General features: G+C 36.6%; 1 long non-coding RNA gene across 1 annotated transcript; it reads left to right on the top strand.

The window, feature by feature from the left end:
• The first annotated feature begins 13,689 nt into the window (after positions 1-13,689).
• Positions 13,690-15,405, top strand: LOC121801257. The gene is made up of 2 exons (XR_006050571.1): positions 13,690-15,014; positions 15,116-15,405. It is a non-coding gene; the product is annotated as an uncharacterized LOC121801257 (long non-coding RNA).
• The last annotated feature ends 9,030 nt before the right edge of the window (positions 15,406-24,435 follow it).

Raw genomic sequence — 24,435 nt, 5'->3', positions numbered from 1 at the left:
GAAGAAGAAGAAGAAGAAAAAGAAATCAGCTAAGTATAACAACTTAACTGAATGAGCTAACGAGCTCACTCAAATGGCCGATTCCTCGGTTGTCTTGGGCCTTTGCGATTTGGGCCATGAGTTACTTATTTATTTGGCCGCATTTGATTCATCCAGCCACACACAAACCCAACAAGACCAACTCCAATCATACACCAAAATCCATTTTTAGGGTAAAAATCATCTCCAACGATACACCAAACGCAAATCCATTTTTGGTGTTTTCTACGGATTTACACCAAATAAGGTGTACACCAAATATGGTGTTACTGCAAAAATTTATGAGATATTGCAAATCGGTCCATTATTATTTAATTATGTGAATTAAAACACGAAAAAATAAAGATGCACGAGTTCAAATAAAGATGCACGAGTGCAAAAAGAAATAAAATGTTTCTCCGGAGTTGCACTAGTTGATCAGCTGTGGGAACAAACACAAATTTCGAATCTTGAATTTTTTTTTCAATTTTATATCCACATTGTGGTATATTTTTTTCATAGTTGTGATATTTTCAATATGTTTTGATTTATGTTTTAATTTTATCATAGCTTGTGAAGTGTATATTAATTTTTAAGTTAGTGTATTTTTTTAATATAAAGTATTTTTAATATATAATAAGAAAGTTTATTTTATTATTTAATTTAATTTAAATTTTTGATATAATGTTGTGGGATTAATGTGTAATTTAAATAAGTATGTAGGTGTAATTGAAAACGTATAACAAGTAGGTGGATATGAAAAAAAAAATTGGGTTTGAGTTTGAGTTTGGCTCGAAAGCTTGCCAAGCCCCAAGGAAACAACCTTGAACAGGCCCACAGGGAAATTAATCCCAAAGTCGCGCCATCTAGGAGTCGAACTCAAGACCTCCAGGATGGTACCATATCCTTGCCACCCTTCTCAACCACATATCCACGCAGGCCCACATGTACACATAGTTGACATTATATGTGTGTAATTGACAAAAAAATTAAAAAAAAATTAAAAACAAAATTTAAAAATTTTAAAAAAAAATTATTGAATAAAATGTACCATGAAATTACCATTCTGCCCTTTCATAATTAATTAATCTAAAAATATTTTCCTTGTGGCAAATTCTGGACCACTCATTTAATAAAAATGAGTGGCTGATAATGCATCGCAATTCTCAATTAGGCTAAAAAATCTCAATTGATCACAACCATATATATATATATAGGGATATATATATATATAGGGAGATTATTAAAGTATAACTAATATTAAGTGTATAACTAGAGAACAAATCTCGGTCATTAGATAAAAATGATCTAGTTCACTATATGGGCGATTTAGTTCACTACAAGAGTGATTTAGTTCACTACAGGAAGGAGTGAACCAAAGCACCATTATAGTGAAGTATTTACTTCGTGCAGAATTTAGTTCACTATAAAGGCGTTTTGGTTCACTACTTCTTGTAGTGAACTAAATCACTCTTATAGTGAACTAAATCGCTCTAATAGTAAACTAAATTCGTGTTCTCTAGTTATGCATTTAAGTAGCGGTTTCCCTAGATCACTACTCTCTCTCTCTCTTTCTCTCTCTCTCTCTATATATATATATATGGAGATGATCAAAATAAAAATGCATTTAAATCCAGAAATACAGCCCAAATCTTGGCCATAGGATTAGATGATCTAATGGTCAATAATTAACCAAAAACACGCAAGGTCACAGTTAAGCAATTTTAGGTCATATTATAACATTTGGGTTTAATGTCATGCTAAGATCATTTTAGATTATGCTTTGTTAGAATGACCTAAAAATTACCTAACTATGACCTAAATGTGCCATACGTATGATATTGTTCTGCGTTTCTGTATTTAAATCTAGTTTTGCATAGATCAAAACCCTATATATATATATATATATATATGTGTGTGTGTGTGTGTGTGTATAAGGTAGTGATAATGAAAACTCTAAATATTGTACAAACTCCAAACTATAATCTGGACCGTTAGAAAATGTCAACGGATGATAAAATAATAGCAACAAAAAATGTGAACACGACATCAACTTGATATTGTGTTGACATTTTTTGTTGTTATTTTGTCATATGTTGATATTTTCTAATGTCCATATCATAGTTTGGAGTTTGTACAGTATTTAAAGTTTGCATTTGATTACATATATATATATATATATATATATATATGAGTTCCATTATATGCAAATCCTTTCCTTATTGCAGAACCGCAGAAATAGACCAAATTAAGGTTTTTAGATCTAGTTTTTTATGGATGAGATGAGCAAATGTGTAAATTATTTTCGCCTTTATCACGAGCCTATTTTAATTTAGCCCGGGACAAATAAGTCATAAAATATTAGGAGGATTTAACTTCATTCCAAAATATATTACTTCATTCCAGTAGGTTTTTACTTCATTCCAATAGGATTATTACTTCATTCAAGTACATACAGACTGTTTCGCGGACGGAGACGTCAAGACCATCCTATTAATGTTGTGATAGTCCCAAAATTCCAGCTATGACAATAAAATGAAGTGATAGCCTAATTGAATGGTATAATAAGTACATTGAATGATCTAATAAACTATTTGAATGAAGTATGTGTAGAAACATTTGAAGTCCTATAGGAATGAAGTAAATACCTTATCCAATGAAGTAATAACGTTTTTGAATGAAGTAATAAAGCTACTGGAATGAATTGTATTTTTTTAAGTGAATAAAGTAAAAACTCAGTTCAATGAATTCAAATGAAGCTATATTGAATCATTTCAAAACCTACTGGAAGTAAGTAAAAACATACTGTAGTTTCAAGGTATTACGTACCGAAATGAAGTAATAAACCTACTACAATGAAGTAAAATGAGTTTGTAATGAAAACCGAAATAATTGCGCATCTCATCAAAAAACTAAATCTAATGGCCCTAATTTGGTATCTAGTTCGGTCTTCAAAATTAGTTCGACATTGATCAAAACTCTCTCTCTTATATATAGGGTATATATATTATAATTATTCATTATATTTGACCCCATAAGTTTTAATTTCTAGATCCGTCATTGGTCTCACAAAAATATGCATTTTTGATTGCGCACGAATTTTAATGCATAATTGGTAAAGTAAGAGATATATAGCAACAAAAAGTAATTAATGTATTGTTAGTAGAGAATGAATATCATTTCACTCACATCTATACATATATTAATGGCGAGTTTTGAAAAATTTTGAGTAATTATTTTATGCAAAGGATGTAATTAAGAAATAATATTAAATAACCTATCACTTTGAACTCATTTAGTTTTTGTAACTGTCGCTATTTTTAGGTACTCAAAATGATTTTGGGCTAAACAATGTGGTGTGAAAGTATTAAAACAAATTCAGCCTACAATTTGTAAATGGTATAAATAAGTTAACATTATTACACGCTATATATAGTTTCTTCATATGTTTGAATTAACTATTGTTTAATAAAAAAATCGTTATTTATATTTATTAGCATAAGCAATGTATCAATGGTTACACTAATTAAGGAGTTGCTATATAATTTAATCATAATAAACACTACTCAAAGGTTATATAATCAGAGAGTGTTGCAACCTTCAAAAGTCATAGAAACGCTAAAAATTGAAATCAAGTCACAACTGTTATACCATGTGGCATTGATCTTGCTAGCTAGCGTAGGAGTATGTTGTTAACACTGCATTTAAACTCACAACTGCAACTATGTCATCCGCTTAAATACAAATCTTATTCTACTCTTCCCTTGGTAAGGAGGAGAAAATTAGCTTGGTGTTCTTGAATTAATCTTATATATAGGGATTCGATTCTACTTTCCTTGTTCATGATAGAGCTATAGATATACTCATAATGGACTGAATTTTTATGCAAATAGTACTATAACTCTCTTGTCTCAAAGCCATATGTGTTTAATGCAATAAAATGGATAAGAGACAAATAGTATTTTGTCTATTTTTATATGCTGAATAACAAAAGTTCCACCATGAATTTGAGAGAACCAAGATGATTTGTCTACTTCAAGTCACTTCACACATTTATTTCTTGGACAAAAAAAAAATGCTTTAACTGCATTTATGAAATTATAGCATAATCATCGACAATTACAATCAATATCATGTAATCGGAGAAATTAAAGTTACCTATTGTTATTCTACAGTGAAAGACGAGCGCGTAATACATATCTTCCTCGTATAATCGTCTGAAAATGACAAAACAAGACAAGACGGTAGATGAGAATAATCACAATACTCAGAAAAATGAAACACATTTAATATTTATACTTAGAAAAATGGCAGATGTATATTCAAAGGATACTAACAAGACTATACGAAAGATACCTCTTCATTTCAAACAAGTCTAATTTCCAATGTAGCAAGTAATTAAGTCTCCGGTTTTGCATAGAGTTGTCAAGTGGGCTGGGCCAATCCAGCCGATCCACGCCTGTCGAGGCCCGCCTATATTGAGCTCCGGCCCAGGCCCATGTCTCAGGCGGGCAGGGCCGGGCCGAGCTTTTGTTAATTTTGCTACGCCCGATCAGCCCATCCCAGGACCACTTGTTAGCTATAGCATCAACATGATACCTATCCTATATATACATGCACCAACCCTAGTATGTATGTCAATTAAACTCCATGAAACAATTTATGCATGTGCCAACAAAAAACATAATCTCAACATTGTGAGCCCTCCCCTCTGGAAGTGAACCACCAGTTCAAAATATAGGTAAAAAGTATAGTAACATAAAACATCAATGTCAATGATGCTAACAAAAAATAATTTTACCCAAAAATTACAACCAAACTGCAACATGTTAAGCTGTATTGGGGAGAAAGTATGTGTATAATTTACAGAGATTGCTCTCTTATAGAGAAGAATCGATAGGAAATATTCTATGAAAATATACATCTAAAAATAGTACATAGAAATTACGGGAACTGAACCCTAATCTCTCTACCGTATCTTCTGCTCTTTTATTGTTATTGACGTTCTATTCCAAAACTCTCCCTAAAGTTAATTAGCACAGTTTCTAATACTTAACTTGCCAAGCACTTCAGAACAAGATCCGGATCCCACAGCCTTCTTAAATATCTGCCACTTGATTTTCTGATCGGCCAAGTAGGAATTTATCAATTCCATCTTCAATGTTCTCCTCGATGAAATGTCTGTCTATCTCAACATGTTTAGTTCGATCATGCTAGACTAGATTTTATAAAATACTAATTGCAGCTTTATTATCACAGAATATCCGACACGTCCTCTGCGGTGAGATTCCTAGCTCGTTCATCAATCTTCTTATCCATAGTACTTCGGTCAATCCATTCATTATCCCTCTGAACTCAGCTTCAACACTTGATAATGCTACAACCTTTTGTTTCTTGAGCTTACATGTGACGAGATTCCCTCCTACAAAGTTAAAGTGTCTAGAGGTCGGTCGTCTATCTATTGGATTTCCAGCCCAATCAGCGTCTGTATATCCGTGTATTTCCAAATGCCTATTCTTTTTTAACATTATTACATGATCAATGTACTTATTAGATATCGAACTACTATAAAAGTTGCTTCAAGGTGATCATTATGCGGCTGGTGCATAAATTGGCTTACCACACTAATGACATATGCTATATCGGGTCTGGTGTGAGATAAATAAATTAAATTTCCCACTTTGTGATAATCATGTCATCGACATAGATTATTAGACAGGTAATATTGTCCCCTTACTTATTTGATGTGAATCTGAGCGTTCACAATCATAGAATACAACGACATCGAGGGTCATGGGTTGATTGAGGTCCAAGAAGAGATAGACACATAACAAGGAACCAAGTGTAACTAGAGTCTGATTCAAACATTAGTTTTCCTTTCAAGATGATATCCAAATTCAACTCTACAACCACCATTTTCTTCGCATTGAAAGATCTTCAATGTGGATACCTTACAAGCCTCGGTCAAAACCCAGATGAGAAAGTTATGGTAATTTTACCATAGCCGCGCAGTGACTCCAGAAGAATCGCCAGACTCGGGTGAAATAAGATGTCGATAACGCCCGGTCGGGCGTTATGAATATTTTGGCGATTTTCCTCCAGAGAATTCGCCCTGACCGGGAAACTTGTGGACAATTTTTTGAATGTATGAATAATTGCCTTGTATGCTAGGATAACTACACACAATTGTTTTTTGTTGATGGGAGAATTATAGCTAATATATGAAAATTGTGTTTGAATTTGTGTGTTGGGATGACAACCAAACCTTTCAATAGAGTTGGTGTGTTTTATGGATCTTTTGTCAAAGATCTTACAACCAATTATTTTGTTTTGGATTATTTTGTGAAAGAATTTTTAGATGTGTGTACTTCCATATCATATTTCAATGTTTTTGACTTATTAGAGTATGATTATGGGAAATACCTTAATGGGATGCACATTTGTATTAGGAGAAAATATGGTAACCATTCCATTGCTTATTATATTGAGCTCACATGTGTATTATGGTTATGTTGTAAATCCTAAGCTCATTACTTGTTACAAGCTTCATTGTTTAATCTTAAGCTTCTTAACCCTAGTGAACGAATATATCTAACATTGTTATTACTTAATGCCCATGATGATAGTATTATTAATGTGGCCACATATTCACTAAGCATAGTTCACGTGGTAATATGCAAGCTAGACAATTTCGCCCTCAACACCCTTGCTAAGTCTAGTCCATCTTCTAGCACTATAGTATTTGATTTTAACTCACTCAATTTTGTTGGTACGCTTGATCGGGGCTTGATCAGGATTTGAGGATAAATCTTTCAAAATGAGGGAATGATATGATCTGGGTGTCCTAAAGAAGAATCAAAGAACCGGATTTTAGGAGAAATCATTTCATAAAAAAAGAGAGGATGATGTGAATTTGGGAGTTCACAATCATAGAATACAACAACATCGAGGACCATGGGTTGATTGAGGTCCGAGAAGAGGTAGACACATGACAAGGAACCAAGTGGAACTGAAGTCTGATTCAAGCAGTAGTTTGCTATCAAGATGATATCCAAATTCGACTCCATAACCACCATTGTCTTCGTCTTTGAAAGAATTGGTGTTACCTTGCAGTTTGCATGACTTGATCAGAGCCTGGATGAGAAAGTTGTGGTAATTTTACTAAAGCCACGTAGTGACTCCAGAAGAATCGCCCGACCAAGGCAAAAAGAGCTGTTGAAAACGCCCGATTGGGCGTTATGACTGTTTTGGCGATTTTCCTCCAGAGAATTCGCCTGGACCGGGCAAAGTGAAGCGTTGGAAATGCCCGGTCGGGAATTTTGTACAGTATATGCAATCTTTGTACAAGACTTATTTTATTTGCTCCTTTTAGACCCTAAGTATAAATACTCTTTCTAGGGTTCATTTCATAGCAGACTTTGAACATTATTGAAGAACAAAGATTCAAATTTGAGCACTCATCTTCATCATTACAGATTTATCCAAAATCCCTTGTGGTTGCACTTAATCTATTGTCGGGCTTAGATTATTTGTTAAGGTATGCTTGCTAGTTCCTGTGTTGTTAGATGGTGGAGCCATTAGGTTATTGTGTATGAAACTAGCCATTGGGTTTTCTTTCTCAAGCTTTAATCTAAATCATATTCCCTCCGTCTCACAATAAGAGTCACACTTTGTCATTTCAGTCCGTCCCACAATAAAAGTCACTTTTCACTTTACCATAAATGGTAAGTAGGTCCCACCTCCCACTAACTCACTTCACTCATATATTATTATTATTATAAATCAATAAGAAAAAGTGAGTTCCATATTCCACTAACTATTTCAACCCACTATTCTTTACATTTCTTAAAACTCGTGCTCACACCAAATGTGACTCCTATTGTGGGAAGAAAGAAATAACACTTATCATCATCATCTTCTTTTCCATCTTGTAATTGTAATATTTCTTATTTAGGTTATTGAGTAGTTTTGTAAGAATAAATCCAGGCACATAAGTTTTTCGAATCAACAAGATTCATATTATTCTTCAAGAACAACGTATGGTCAGAGTTGCTCTACTGATAATCATATTTCTCCATCACCTCAGTAAACCTCCCGAACCAAGCCTTTGGAGACTATTTCAACCCATACAGAAGCAGACCTCTCCATCTGCAAACTCATCTTCACTATGGAGGGGCAATCATATATACATCATTTTTTCAATTCACGGTGTAGGAAAGCATTAATTATATCGAACTGATGTAATGACCAATCTCTATTGGTTGCGAAGGAGAGCAATACTCTTACAGTGTTCGTTTTTCCACAGGAGAGAACGTCTCAAAGTAATCTACACTGTAGGTCTGGGTGTAACCCTTTGCTACTAGGCAGGCTTTGTATCTCTTAATGGATCCATTCGGTCTTCTTTTTAATGTAAACACCCATCTGCTACCTGCAGGTTTCTTCCCTTCTAGCGGACAAGACTTCACTTAACCAAGTGTTGTTTCTCATCAGAGCTTTCAACTCCAATATCATTGCCTCATTCCAGTGTTGGACTTTGATGGCCTCCATCCATATCCGTGGGATTTCCTCTTCCTCTTAGAGAGCAACCTCAAATACCCTTACCATTTTTTGTATATTTGCCTTGGCCACATTTCCAATTGAGTATCATGACCGTCTGTCTATCCTTTCTGGAGAATGTCATTTCGGCAGAATAATAGAAACACTAACAAGAAAAGGCTGAATTCCTTCACTGTCATTGACCAATGAGTCTAATGCTGATTTGTAATTGTTGGCTTGACATAGTATAATTATAATAAAATGATGAAGAAGAAGATGATGATGTGGAAGGGGTATAACATTACTTTCCGAAAAAAATGAAATTCAAAGAAAAATTACACTCGTGAATATAGAAATGCCCTTCTCTGAAAAAAAATCAAATAATTGAAGAAACGGGGGTATTAAGTATTAATCACTGACGAAACTGTAACAAACGAAAAATCAAATAATTGTTTTGTTGTTAGTTAGTCTTTGAGCTATTATGCTTGGTCGAATAAAGCTGTTATGGACTAATCTTTTTCATCCATCTCCACCTTGTCAAGAAGTAATCAAGGAAATGTTGGAATCGTGACCGGTCAATGATGTTGGAAATGTATATAGAGATATTAAAACATATGAATACGTACTTCTCATTCTTCTCTCCTTAGTGGCGCCGACACACACAAACCCTAAAAATTCGACGACTCTGGGATCTTCCTCCGACAATTGAATCACGTCGTCTCCTTCCCAAAATGTGCCGACATCTCCTTATGAAAACCGTAGTCGACGATGCTTAGAATGGCGGTCAGAAGCTACAACAAAAGATCGATGGAGGAATCAAATTGAATACCCTAGACTGAGAAATACCGCCGAACCAAACGGAGTGCGACCGATTTCAGGTAAATCGAAGCAAAGGACAAATCGACGAAAAATAGAACGATTCTAGCTAATTTCAACTACTATTTTACACATTCATAACCCAATGGTCGGCTTTCGACCATTAGAGATGGAGAACGCGAACGGTCGCCTACTCGAACATCGGCTCTCAGGTTACAACAAAACCGACAACAATGACTGGCAGAAAAGCAAAATCCTAAAAGATTGGGGCTAAATCATACAGTCCAGTTTCAAAAAGGTAAAATTTTTGTGTAATATACCATACTATGAAACACAAAAAATTGCAAGTCTAAGATTTTTGTTCATAAACAGATTTAAAAATGGAGGAATTAGGACATAATTTTACAATGGTTTCGTATAGAATCTAGCACTATTTGACTATTTGAATCTTTTTCATACTTCTTCCATTAAATTCAAATTAAATTGGCTCTTTATTTGGAAATAATGTATGCTGGCTATGTAATGTGCGTTATATGGATGACAAGTTATGTGATTGCTTGTCACAGATTTGAGATTTCCCCTGGCATGATATTCCATTGCACTTGGGTAAGTAAGGGAGTAAGTATAATATAATTGTAATATCTTTTTCTTATAGTTGATGTTATCGAGAATGAGGATAGCCAATGAAAAATAGAGCAAGTCATTAAAAAGCGAACCCTTGGTTGATTTGGCAATGATAGATGAGGGAGAGCTTGACTGGAAAATAGTCACCACTTCATTCGGATGATCCGAGGGCTTCCCAAGCTGAGAAGCCTTATTCTGGATTAAGTTATTAGGAAAAGTAGCTTGACTTCTTGTTCCCTGTAATGCAAAAACAGAACATATGTTAACAGAAATATATATTTATTCAACTGGTATTTTACATTATTTAATTTATTTCCTAGTAAATTTGGTATAACAATATACAGTATAATCATAGAATACACACTCTAAACTATTGAACTTTTATCTTTAGGTACACCTTCATAGATATGAGCGCACCAGACTCAGTTGATGGACCAAGCAATTTCCTGGTGAAGATTGTTAATCTAGGTAATAAAGGGAGCCATTACTTAACAAATGAATATATGGTAAGAAAATGAGTCTTGGCACATCTGAGATTTAGCTAAACAATGAAAACAAATAAATCAATGAACAGTTAAATTAACTGCTTATTTTTTTGCAAGGAATAATCTGAACTATGAAGAAAATGAGATTATATGGAAGAAAAGAAACGTCTACCAAAATAGAAAGAAAGAGTTTACTTCAGAAATGTCACTATGGTAAGAAATATAAATCCGCCGGATCAGAGAAGTATTTCAGGAAAAAAAATTAACAGTCAATCAACATTGAAATTTAACTCCATCTTTTTTTGCCAGGGAAGATGTTGTGCATAAGAATACTTTATGGGAACAGAAGAAATGTCACCCAAAGTTTTCATAAAATAGAAGGAAGACAATTACTTCAGAAAAGCTAAATTGGTAAGAAAAATATTTCAATCATTCCTCAGTGTCCTATCTGAGAATATAAACTGTCCATTTTTGCAAGTTATAAACTGTTTACCAAAGAAATACTCCCTCCGTCCCATAGTAGATGTCACAGTTGGGAGATGGCACAGGATTTTAGGAGATGTTATTTTGTGTGTTAAGTGATGAGAGAAAATATAATTTTATAATTGATGTGAGAGGGAACTTTTTCTAAAAGAGGAAATGTGACATCTTTTGTAGGACAAACTAAAAAGGAAAGTGTGACATCTACTATGAGACGGAGGGAGTAAAACATAGACCTTGGATTTGAACATTGCATCATGAAGGCATAAACAAAGGTTCGTTCAATGCTCAACATCTAGATATAGGTGAACGTGGAATGAAAGAAAAACTATGCATTACATGATGAATAAAACTGAACATGTTAACTAAGATATAGGTTGCAAAGAAGAATGATAAATATCATTAAATAAACATCTGCTATAGATCTTGCAATGTTACAAAAAATATTAATGGCTGAAAAACAGAATAGGAGTATGATAGACATTCATGGATAGAAGATTAATGGAAAGAATAGAACCACCAAAAACCGAGCTGGGATGTTGGTGAGTGAACGTAGGTGAGTAATTATAAATATGAGAGAACATGGTATTTATAGAGAGATGGAAGCTGGGCATGTACTCCCTTGAAAAAATGTAGTTCCCAAAAAAAACAAAATGATGAACGGACCTTTAAATTATTTCATTTGTCCCAGATATAATATATTAATCAGATAATACTTTCAGACACTATTTAGTGCTTATAAATCTATTCTACTAAATAACATTAGGATTTGTAAATACACCTGAATTGAAATTTTCGAAACTAAATGACAACAAAAAAGTAACTACATACTATAAATAAACGGCCCATTTTGATTAAAAAAGGCTACACAGAATAATATTACAGTCTGTCAAAGTAATTACATACGAATCTGAATACATGATGTATAAGTTAGACTTAATAATATTTGATTTCACATTTAAATCCTTTCAATACTACGTCTTTCTCCCATTTTCTTTACTGCCCCCTTCTCCCATTTTCTTTAGACACGAATTTCATAAAAAAATTCAATTTATATACTTTTAAATCTTTCTGCATTGTACAATTATTAATTCAGGAAAGATTGTGATATTTTTAGGCTCTCACACTTTCTCTTGTTTTCATCAAAAACTGAATTTCAAAATTAATTTTTAATTTGTATACATGAAAGATTTTAAATATGAATGTTAACATATGAAGAATTTTTTTTAGGGATAAATTACATTGGAAACTGAAGAATGGATCAGGTGCATGTGCATTGGAAGAATCGAATGTATATAGTATATATATTGTGATAGAATACATATTTTTTTAGAAAGTGTAGCTATTTCGCGACTAAAACTTGCTAAATAATCTCAACTCATCATAAATGGATAATCAATTCAAGAGAAACACTGTCTGAATGTGAAAGAGAGTACAACCATATTGAATCAGAGTATTTTCTGGGCATTGTCTTTTCTAAAAACAAAGTCTAGATTCTCGCAGCGGAAGAGTACCAAGACGGTGTAATATGTATGAAGACATACTAGATCAGCTATCTCCTTTCTTACCTAACTTAATTTACTTTCTTTCCCAACACCTCCTCCGCTGCGACAATGATCAACCTGCACATTAAGGAAAACAATATGCAGGGCTGAGTACTTGGTATACTCAGTGGGCTCATGCCAAAAACATTTTCTCTTTTAGTTGTCAGCCAAACTTGAGTAAACACGGGGTTTTTCCGAAAACAATTCCCGGTCACTAAATCTGTTATTTCTTTCTGAAAATAGACTGCAGTCATAGAACTTCTCATGAAATACCATATCTGATCTGTGTGAACCGGGAATGTGGCCACATTCCAACGGTCACTGGACCGGCCAATGTTGGCGCTAGCTCACGGTCCCTATGTGTACACTAGTCCGAGTAGGGTTTGCGGCCCTACTGGGACCCGAATTCGATTAAACTAGTTTGGCATAGCCAAACAGATAGGCAATCATAAAATCAAAATTGGGCATGACAACTCATTCAAAATAATCATGTTTTCACATAAAACACGCTTGGAAAATAAAGAAGAGCCCACCTCGTCTGCTTAACTATTTTAAACGAGCGCTTCCTGACTTGGGATTACTCGTCGAGTGACGACGTTCCTTTATAACAAATAATATACTAAAATTAGGCTTTAAGTAATTACTTATCTTGCATGCATGCATGTCTAAACGTGGGCTTATTATTTTACTTCTTTGCTTTCTAAATTTAGAAATCTTAATTCCTTAATTAAATCAGCAATTTAATTTATTCAGAATCTGGGCGAACTGTTCGGGTATAAAAAAAATTCCCGGATTATTTTCCTTAAGTATTTTGAAATACTTACTTGGCTAATAAAGTTCACATCTAAGTATTTACTGAATACCATTTCAACACGGCTTAATAAATTTCTTTTCTTCCGTGGCTTGGGAATTTCTCTTCTAAATTCCTGTATTTATTTAGAGCGGTGGCCCATCAAATTTAATTATAATGGTCCAACAAATATTAGAGACGAGGCCCAGATTGACTGCAGTGGCCCAAATCTCTATATCTCTTCTTTTCTTTTATTGGAGGCCGAAGAGGATTTATTTAACAGCCCAAAATTCAATGGAGGGATCTAATTCCTTTGTTGAATTACTTTCCTGGCCCAAACAATTTTAATATAAGTGGCCCATTTCACTTATACTACCACTTGGAAAAAGGAAACAAATCCAATTTAATCATACTCCCATCCGTCGGCCAACACTTTATCTTTTCTTCCCCAAAATTGAGAATGAGGAACCCTAGCCCCCTTTCTCTCCTTCCTCTCGGCGATTGATCACACCACCGCCTTCGGCGCTCCTCGCCGGCGTGTGAGCGCGACGGGGTCAGCCCCCTTTCCCTCCGTTCATCTCTTTCACCTCCGCATCGCACGACGACCACCACCCCCTGCCTCCTTCCTTTTTCTCATTCACGGCGCTGTCGACACATAGCGTCGCCGCCGACAGATCCTCCGGCGAAACGCTCATTGCCGCCGCTGCCATGGATGTGATGCGCAGGTAGCGGCCTCGCCGCTGCTGGTGCCCTGCATCAGTCCCTTTCTCCCTCGCCGTCGCCTCGTCGATGGCGAAAATGGCTCCTGCTCACCCTCCGCCGCTGTCGGCCACTCGTAGCACGAGTGGGAGCTGCTGTTGTCCCGTAGAGTCCGTGTAGCTGCCATCGTCGGTTGTGGCATGCCAAAGTTCAGTCACCGAAAATCCCGGCGGGTTCCTATTCTGAAGATAAATTTTCCTGACTTGTTTTCACTATGGTTGTAGACTTGGATTGATTATTATGTGGATTTGGTGATTTTTGAATAAGGTATTGTTACTTGGAAGGCTTATGTGTAATATGTTAAATCTCACTGTGTTGTTAGTTCGGCCGAGATGGGTTCGGCCGTTTGAGTTTGTTGATGTGTTCCTACCACTCGCCTATCATGCTATGTGTTTCTACATGATGATGTGGTATTCGAATATGAACTTGAAATGAAGTGATGTTACCTTCACTGCAAGGTATCTTGCTGAATGATTTAGGGTGCTGAGGGAGAGTGAGGCTGAGTGATTATCCCTTATATAGAGGGGAAGTGTAACTGAAAGCCTGTAAGGCTGTGGTGTGTGCAGTCACTGGCCCTTAGGCTGCACAAATCGGCTGATCTGTCTGTGGTGTTGCAGTGCGAGTACTCTGGCCCTCAAGCTCTTTTCTAACCGATTTTGGTGGCATATGGGGGTGTACTCGTGGGTTTATGGTGGCTGCCATAGAGCCTCAGTTTCTGGCTGTCCTTCTTATTGCAATTCAACCGAATTTGGCTCTATGTGGGAGTTTTAGCACTTGATTTATTTATTTCTTTTGTTGGTTTATGGCAGGTGCACCACAATTGTCTGATTCTCCATAGCAAATGGCAGGTATGAGTGGAGTACGAGCTGCAGGGATTCAGCCTTGCAGAGTGCTGCTACTGAGATGAAATTCTGTTGGCTGACTTGCTCCTCTCGGCCCAGCTCTCACTCGCTGTTCTGAAAGGTAATGTCCCTCTTCCCTTTTCTAATATAGGGTGTTAGTTCGTCTTTTATTCATGCATCTAAAATCTCACCTAATGCGCGTTTCGGTCTGATTTTGGTTAGGTATTGGCAGCGCCCAAGGCTAGCTGCTGGGGTTGCTTCCCTCGTGGTCTCGCCCTCTCGGCTTTCTGGAATCTGGGCCGAGATGGCCTAGTGATGAAGACCGACGTAGTTGCTAGCGATCTCGAGTTGTATTAGCGTAGTTCGACTTGAATTTTCTTTTCAACTTGTATGCAAAACTCAATAATCTTAGATATTTATTCCTCAAGCATTTGAAATTTTAGTACCTTGAAATTCTATGTATTTTATTTCTTTTACTCAAGAAATAAATAAATACTCTTTCTTTCTTTTTATTTAAATTTCTACTACCTCCGTCTCCCAAAATTCGTCCCGGTTTGACCGGGCACAGGTTTTATGGAGTAATTTGACTTTATATTAAATGAAGGAGTGTAGTGGAGTTTTGGTTCCACATGAATGCTTTTGTTTTATTGTTGTACAAATGAGGTGTAAATGCTTTTATGCAAGTTTTGTACTCCATTAATTTTTGACATTAAAAAATTAATGTGATTACAAAATCTGGGAGTAAAAATTTAATGTGAATTTAGTGTGCTTACACATAATGAATCTGATTAACTAGTTACTGTGAGTAAATAATTAATACGAAATTAATGTGATTACATAATTAATGTGATTAAAAAATTAGTGCTATTTAATGTGATTATTAAATTTTGTGATTCAACCATTAATGCGAAATTTTAGGCTATCACCCTGCAAATTCATTTAATTACAGTGTATACCAAAAAATGAACAAAAAAATTGAAATATGAAGCTCATACATTTAAACATGCCTCTGCCTTTCAATACATTAGGGGCTACCACCCTATTCCATACATTTTGAGAGGGAATAAAGCCAACTACCAACTCCCAAAGGAAGGGAAAACAATTCAAATCCATGGAGGGAACACCATTTCATACACACAAATATAGAGGGAACATCAACCTACACATAGCTATAAAAGGACTAGATCTAACTACAACTTGAGATTTTTATCACTAGTGCCCTCAGAAAAATTTCATTACTGGGCTATGGAGGAGGAGCTGGCAGATAGAGACTCACGCATAATACCAAGCCTCAAAAAAATTCTGCTAGCTCAAAGGTTGTTGCAATGGAGCCAGGCAGGAGAAGTACCATATGGAGCTATTCAAAAGGCAGCAACAGAGTTTGGAGTTAGCAGGAAGACATCCCAGAGAATATGGGCAGAAGCAAAACTCCAAATTCAGAGTGGAGTACCTATCAACATAAAGGGCAGAGTTAAGGGCTACGAGCACAAAGACAAATTCCAGCTTGATGCTGGCAAGGTAAGAGAGTTGTCAGTTCTTGAGAGATCTAACATCCGGACGCTTGCTTCAAAACTTGATGTAAGTAAGAGCACAGTTGGTAGGTTTGTGAAACAAAACCAACAAAGGCCACACACAAATGCCATAAAGCCTCTACTTACTGCTTCAAACAAAGTTGCCAGAATGAGATGGGGTCTAAGCCATATTCAACCACTCATAGTCAATGGTATGCTAAAATATCACCATATGCACAATGTAGTGCACATAGATGAAAAATGGTTTTACATGACTAAGACCTCAGATTGATACTACCTGCTGTCAGATGAGACTGAGCCAGTCAGATCATGTAAGTCAAAGCGATTCATCACAAAGGTGATGTTTATGTGTGCTGTGTGTAGACCTCATTTTGCAGAAAATGGAGAAGTCATTTTTTATGGAAAAATAGGCATTTTTTCATTCACAACTATGGAGCAGCAAAGAGAAATCCAAGAACAGACCAAGAGGGACTCTGGAGACAATGCCCATTCAATCAGTGAACAAGGAAGTGATGAGAGAGTGCCTAATTCAGAAGGTACACTTTATGTTTTCCTTATGTATACAATCACATATTAACAGATCATATATATATAGATCATACCAGCAATCAAGGCAAAATGGCCAGAGAATACAAGTAAGGAGATTTTCATTCAACGAGACAATGCCAAGCCTCATATACACCACAATGATGCTGGCTTTCTGTCAGTTTCATCCACGGATGGGTTCCAGTTCCATATCAGGTGCCAACCACCACAATCCCCAGATTGCAATGTGTTGGATTTGAGATATTTTAGAGCAATCCAATCTCTACAAGATGATAAGGTAGCTAATGGTGTGGATGACTTGTTGAGGAATGTGCATAGCTCATTTGATGAACTTAGCCCATACACACTCAACAATGTTTTCCTCACTCTACAAGGTTGTCTAACTGAGATTCTTAAAGTGCAAGGGGGCAATGGCTACAAAACTTCACACATGATTAAAGAGAGGGTAACAAGGATTGGGACACTGCCAGATGCATTAGAGGTTGAAGAAGGAGTTGTGAAGGCTGTTGTGGCATACCTCCAACAGCCAGAACATGATGTGAGTACAAACTATGACATCTCTGGTGTCACAGAAGCTGTAGGCTTCTAATTCAGAATGTAGGAATCATACTTTTTGTCAGTTGGTTGAGTAAGCCTCAGAATTAGGTGTGGCTTATTCTATTCAACTGTTTTTGTCATTTTGTAAAGCCTCCAAACCTAAGAACAGGGGTGGCTTCTAAAATCCTAATCCCTCAGAAAGCTTTCATCATAGGGCAGCCTCCAAACCTGTTTAGGGGTGGCTTCTAAGGGTGACTTGTAATGTGAAAGTGTTTGTATAATGATTTTGTATGGTTTTTTCAACTTAATCCCTCAGATAGCATGTTTAAATCATGGACACATAAGCCTCCTAACCTAAGTACAGGGGTGGCTTATTAATAAGAATAACTCAGCAACATAAAACACAAGCATAATCATCACAGGGAACACACCAGCATTAGCAAACCATACAAAACCACAATGAACACACCAACATCAGCAAGCCATGCAAAATCATCACATGGAACTCATCAGACACAGCAAACAACACAAATGCCTCGGTATGGAGCCATACAAACTTCATAAGCATTCATCACAGCCAACACAAGAACATAAAACAATAACCAAATCATTCAATCCCACATCATCCAAACCAACAACACCCACATACTACAGCTCAGACAACAACCATGGCCATCAAACCAATCCAAACCCCCAGCCTCCAAACCCATCAACACCCACAGCCTCCAGATTGATCAACCACCAACTCAAACCCCCAGCCTCCAAACCCATCCACACCCTAAATCAGTACAAACCCCCAGCCTCCAAACCCATCCACACCCTAAATCAGTACAAACCCCCAGTCTCCAGACCCATCCACACCCTAAATCAGTATAAAACCCCCAGCCTCCAAACCCATGTACACCCTCATGCTCCAAACCATCGGAAAACCACACCATCCAAACACAAAGATTGGAATTTGAGGAACAACATACTTAGATTAGATCCAAAAACCTAGGCAGCAAGATCGCAAACATTTATCTCTCAACCGACGAGTACACGATGGGGGGAGCTTGCGGTAAGTTGTCAGAATTCGATGGTGGTGGTGGACCGTAGTAGGGGTTGGCTGGGGGTGGTGGGGGACCGTAGTAGGGGGTGGCTGGGGGTGGTGGGGGACCGTAGTAGGGGGTGGCTGGGGGTGGTGGGGGACCGTAGTATGGGCTTTTGATGCGAAGCATTTTTTCATATTTTTCCCCTTCGTTCTTCATACTTTTATACAAGTTATGAATCATTAAATTGTGGCTTTCATTGTAGTTCAAGTAATAGGGGCTGATACACTAAGACATTTCATCAAACAATTGGTGTGCTATGTAAAAGACAAGGACATAATCCTCTTTGAGGCATTTCATCGAACGATTGGTGTGCAGCAGCGTGGAGGACAGAAAACCGCTGGAAATCCACCGGAAATGATCATCGTTCTCAATTGATCATCGTTCTTTAATTATGTTCAATACTTTTAGAGTGTAAAATTGATCATCGTTCTCAATTGCTTATGAACTTGAATATAGAATCAATACAATAATGATTCATCCGAATGTTGTTGGGAGCAATGTTCTTTATCTCTTGAGTTTCTCCATTTTCATACTTTAGTTCTTAAATTTAGTTTATTAATCTTGTCAAGTCTTGTTAAATAATCAAACGCCTCCATGTGGTTCGACACTCTTTTACTACAACTACATCTGTACTCTTGCAGAAAGGTTGTAATTTTAGAGCTAATTTATTAAGCTTGTGTGTTATTAGTTCATTGATATAAAAGCTCGAAAAATACACATCAAGTTTTGGCCCCGTTGCCGGGGAGGCAATAGGTTATTTAATTTAGGATTCTTTTTTATTTTATTTTTATATAGTTTTCTAACATTTTATTTTTTTTGTTTCAGAGTTGTAGCTAGAAGACTAAGTCGAGCCAACGACTTTAAACAAAGGCGCTAGTTGGGAGGCAACCTAATGAGTTTTTAGTTTATTATTTTCTCTTAATAAGTCGAGGGTTTTGTTTACTCAATTCTTTCCTTCGATGTATTTTATTGAATTGAGTATTTTTTTTATGTTGTTTTATTTTTTTTTGTGTAGGAGCAACATGGAGATAGGACTTACATTGAAGCTTATGAGAGAGTACACCTACAATTGAAGATACACCCGCCCTCCCACCCATATGCTACAGATTTCATGCCAAGTTTGGGGGAGTATTCTATCCCTTTACTTTTTATGTTCTTCTTTGCGTGCATTGAGGACAATGAAACATTCAAGTTTGGGGGGGTTGTTTGAGTTTGAATGATTTTTATGCATGATGCATGTTTCTTGGGTGTATTGTATGCTAAAGGTGTTTTGAATCAATGTAATTGATGGGTGCATGCTAGATCTTCGGCTTTCTGGTTAGGAAATCTTGCTTGATTTTTCTTGATCTTTGAAGCTTAGGATGGATGGAATTTGTGCATGAATTTATTTGAAAGAGTAATTTGTGATTACAACCAATTTCTTGAGTTGAGGAGAGTATGAAAGTCACATGTCTTGTGGAAATGATCTTGGATCGATTTGCTTTATCGAGTTAAATGCTTGCATTCATTTGTGTTAATGATATGGGAGGATAAGGCACTAGGATGAACTCCATGGCCAAATGATCACATGCCTAGTCCAACAAATGATCCCCTAGAAGCCACTTTGAGCTTAAATCCCCATTGTTTGTGTAAACACTTAGCCAATCACTTAGCTACTTAAATAAGCCTTATTTTAGCCTCATCAATAAACCTTACTACTATTCGGGTGCTAAATACAAGTTTGAGTTTTGTTGTTTGAGTTTTGAGTGTTGGGTGGTGTCTTGTAAAAGTGTAGACATTTTGAGACTTGATTTAATGTATAGGTGTTGAGAATGAAGTTCTTAGAAAAAAAAAAGACGACCTCCAAATTTGTAATAGTCGAGGTCTTATCTAAAATAAAAAAAAAGTTTGATGAAATAAAGAGAGAGCTTATATTTTTACGATGTAACCTTGTCTAGAATGATCTCAAGTTGGGGGAGTGAAAGTTTGGTTGTAATTTGAAGATCTTATTGTTTGATTCTTTGGATGAAAGTCGTAGGAGGAAAGAATTTAGCACTCAAATGTGTAGCTTTTGAGCTCACTATCCATATTTATCCTACCTCATCCCTAGCCACATTACAACCTTTAATTAAGATCTTGGACCTTATTGTTGATACATTGTGAATGTTTTGTAAATAGCTTGGTAAAGTTAAAGAAGTTTGATTTGAAATCCGCGAGTCTATGTGATTAGTAATGCTTGACGAGTCAATGACGACGGTTTGAGTTGTATGATCTTATGCTTGGACTTACTTTAACGTGCACCTTGACTTGAAATTCTAGGTGGATGAGTGATTGTTCTTGAGAGTGGGAAATCTTGATTGGAAATGTTGGGGGTTTAGATTTTGTCATTCACGTCCCTTCTTGATTTTTTGATGAAAACTTTTGAAATAATTTTGTGAGTTAAACTTTGTTGAATGATTGTGCTTAAAGTTCATCTTGCTCGAGGGCGAGCAAGAACTCAAGTTTGGGGTATTTGATGCGAAGCATTTTTCCATATTTTTCCCCTTCGTTCTTCATACTTTTATACAAGTTATGACTCATTAAATTGTGGCTTTCATTGTAGTTCAAGTAATAGGGGCTGATACACTCAGACATTTCATCAAACAATTGGTGTGCTATGTAAAAGACAAGGACCGAATCCTCTTTGAAACATTTCATCGAACACTTGGTGTGCAGCAGTGTGGAGGACAGAAAACCGCCGGAAATCCACCGGAAATGACGCTCAATGCTCCGAAATGAAGCGCTATTTGCTATTGCACTCGGCTAAACTGTCTACCCGCCCGGGTAGACATTCCAACACCCGCCCGGGTTGCTTCTTCAAAACGTGGAGACTCCAGTGGAAATCACCCGGTCGGGTGAATTTTACACCAACAAAACACCCGGTCGGGTGATTCATGTCTAACTGCAAAATGGCAGTTTCTTCGTCAGTTTTTGGGCGGTTGCTTTGGAACAAAAGGAGACGACTGGAACAGAAAAAGGGGGACGCTTTTTAGATGTTTGGGGAGAACAGAGGGACGAAATTGGAGAGAAAAGAAGGGAGAAGAGGAAGAAGAAGGGAGGAGGATCCGACATCCAATCTTCATCATCTCGGAGACGGACTACCGCTGGCTATCAGAGAACACCATTAGTCTTACGGTTTTTCTTCTTTAGCATGTGTGGCTAGTTTTTCTTCATTGCTCCTAACACTAGTAGGATGAATTGATTGTAGAGATTCTATATTTAATCATTTGCTTTGGTTTTCGTCTATGGTTTGCATTTTATATATGCTATGTTATGATGCATCTAATGTAGTATATTATTTGCCTCTTTCTAATGTCTCTTCAACTTGGAAATTGGATGATAACATAGATGAAGAACTTATGAATTTTACCTTGTTCAGAGATAAATGCATAAGTGAATATTGATGTAAAAAAGTCTTTGAAGTTGAATTATTACTTACTACGCATCCGTGGGAGTTTAGTTTGATGAGAAGATGTTTATGTGTTAAGTGTTCAGCTAACCATAATATTTGTTGGCTTTGAGAAGTTAGTCTAATATTTACTGCGCTTTCGTGGGAATAATAGTCTAATGAGTAGGTACTTTTGGCTATGTGTTCACCTAGCATTAGTACTATAATTCTTTAAGTATGTTCAATACTTTTAGAGTGTAAAATTGATCATCATTCTCAATTGCTTATGAACTTGAATATAGAATCAATACAATAATGATTCATCCGAATGTTGTTGGGAGCAATGTTCTTTATCTCTTGAGTTTCTCCATTTTCGTACTTTAGTTCTTAAATTTAGCTTATTAATCTTGTCAAGTCTTGTTAAATAATCAAACTCCTCCCTGTGGTTCGACACTCTTTTACTACAACTACATCTGTACTCTTGCAGAAAGGTTGTAATTTTAGAGCTAATTTATTAAGTTTGTGTGTTATTAGTTCATTGATATAAAAGCTCAAAAATATACATCAGCTTACAGAGCCAAAGTACTCAAACATCTCAGATCGGGGGAGGTTTTCAAGTTCCGTTTCAGGGACGACGGTATCGGTATAGGTTCTGACATGATAGGGGGTGACAATGGGGGGGTATGACGGCCAAAGATGCTCTGGCGTGTCTGGGACGACGAGTTCGTCCATATCGTCGACCGACAAACAAGGCCAGAAGTCGGGATGTCCAGCCATCTCACAAAAATTAGGGTTTCTGTGAGAAATTTGGGGGGAGGCGAAGGGGCGACGAAATTAGGGTTTCTGGTCGAAGAAATATGAGGTGGATGGTGGATGAAATCAAATTGTGGGAGGCGAAGGGGCGACGAAATTAGGGTTTCTGTGGATTTGAGGAGGCGGTGGGTGGATGGGGCCCAGATTTCAACCATTTAAATGAGGGAAACAATGGGGGAAGATGCTGAGTGTTATGGGGAAGGTGGGTGGGTGGTTGAAATGCATTGAAGGAGGCGGTGGGTGGTTGAAATGCATTGAAGGAGGCGGTGGGTTGTTGCAGAGCATTGAAGGAGGCGGTGGGGAGTGTAGAGGGAGACGAGAGAGTTGATCGAAAATAATGACCCATTTGCAAAATGAAATGGGTCAAATTGTAATTACCCTGAATGTGGAGGAGTGTAAATAAATGTCCATTTTTAGTAAGTTTGAAGTGGGACAAATTTTCAGGGACAGACCGAAATGGTAAACTGGGACGAATTTTCAGGGACGGAGGTAGTAGTATTTATTTCATAATTCTCGTGAATCTAGGTCTCGGCTATTACATGCATCCTAAAAAACAGCAAAATCTCGGTTCATACAAACTGGCTAGACATAAGCTCTACAATGACAGAAAATGGTGCAAAAAAATCAAATAATCAACTGTAATATTGCTAGATTTTAAAAATATTGCTCAGTTTCCCGCCAAAAAAGGCAAAACTGGCATTTTAAAAATTTTCACAGAACTCTCACTTTATATATTGATAGATTCTCTTTCTCCTTCCTACTTTACCCAGTTTATTAATTTTTCTCTCATATTTTCTCAATTTCATATTAAGACTCGTGTCGTTCACTAATGACACTATTTTTTATGGACAAATAGAATATATATCTTGACGCAATTGGTGTGAGATTATATCTCCTCACATTGAGGTCTGAGTATGATACTCACCGAGCTCAATTTTTCTCTATTTTATTCTTCTGATATTTTCAGTTTTATTTTCTACAACTTATATTTTTTATAATTATTATTATTTATAAAATCCATGTTTACTATTTATATTTTCTATTTCCTAATAATTATGTTTTCATAATTATATTTATTTATAAAATTTTATAATATGGTAAGTAATTATATTGCAAAAATTACATATGTTGATTATTTATTAAAATAAATATTTGTATAATATGATTATTTTGATACATGATTTTTCTAAATTTGAATACATTTTCTACCGGAAAACAAAAGAATGTGAAAATAGGATGCGATACTTCTGTATTCACTGCGAAAGAGAGAGGAAGAATTGGACTTCCTTCTAGAACTGGAAGGTAACGTCGCCTGGACGGGAACTAGTGTTGTTGAGTTGGAGAAAATGGCATTGTGCAGAGAGAGAGAATTACTCCCATTAAACTTGCGCCTAAAAACTCATAAGGTCACCCGCAATGATACTCCCATTAAAATTGCGCCTAAAAACTCATGAGGCCACCCGCAATGCGTCACGCGGGTGTCCCGTATCCCGTCACTCAGGGGCACGGCGGCGTGACGCGTTGCCGCGCCCCGTCTCGTCCCCAGCCCGTCACCCGTCCTGTTCCGCCGTGACGAAACGCGAGACGGCTCTCCACGCGCCGAGGCGACGTGGCGCG

This window comes from Salvia splendens, chromosome 4 (assembly GCF_004379255.2).
Source record: "Salvia splendens isolate huo1 chromosome 4, SspV2, whole genome shotgun sequence".
NCBI lineage: Eukaryota > Viridiplantae > Streptophyta > Magnoliopsida > Lamiales > Lamiaceae > Salvia > Salvia splendens.
Note: the sequence above shows the minus strand (reverse complement) of the source record. Positions and strands in the feature narration are given on the sequence as shown.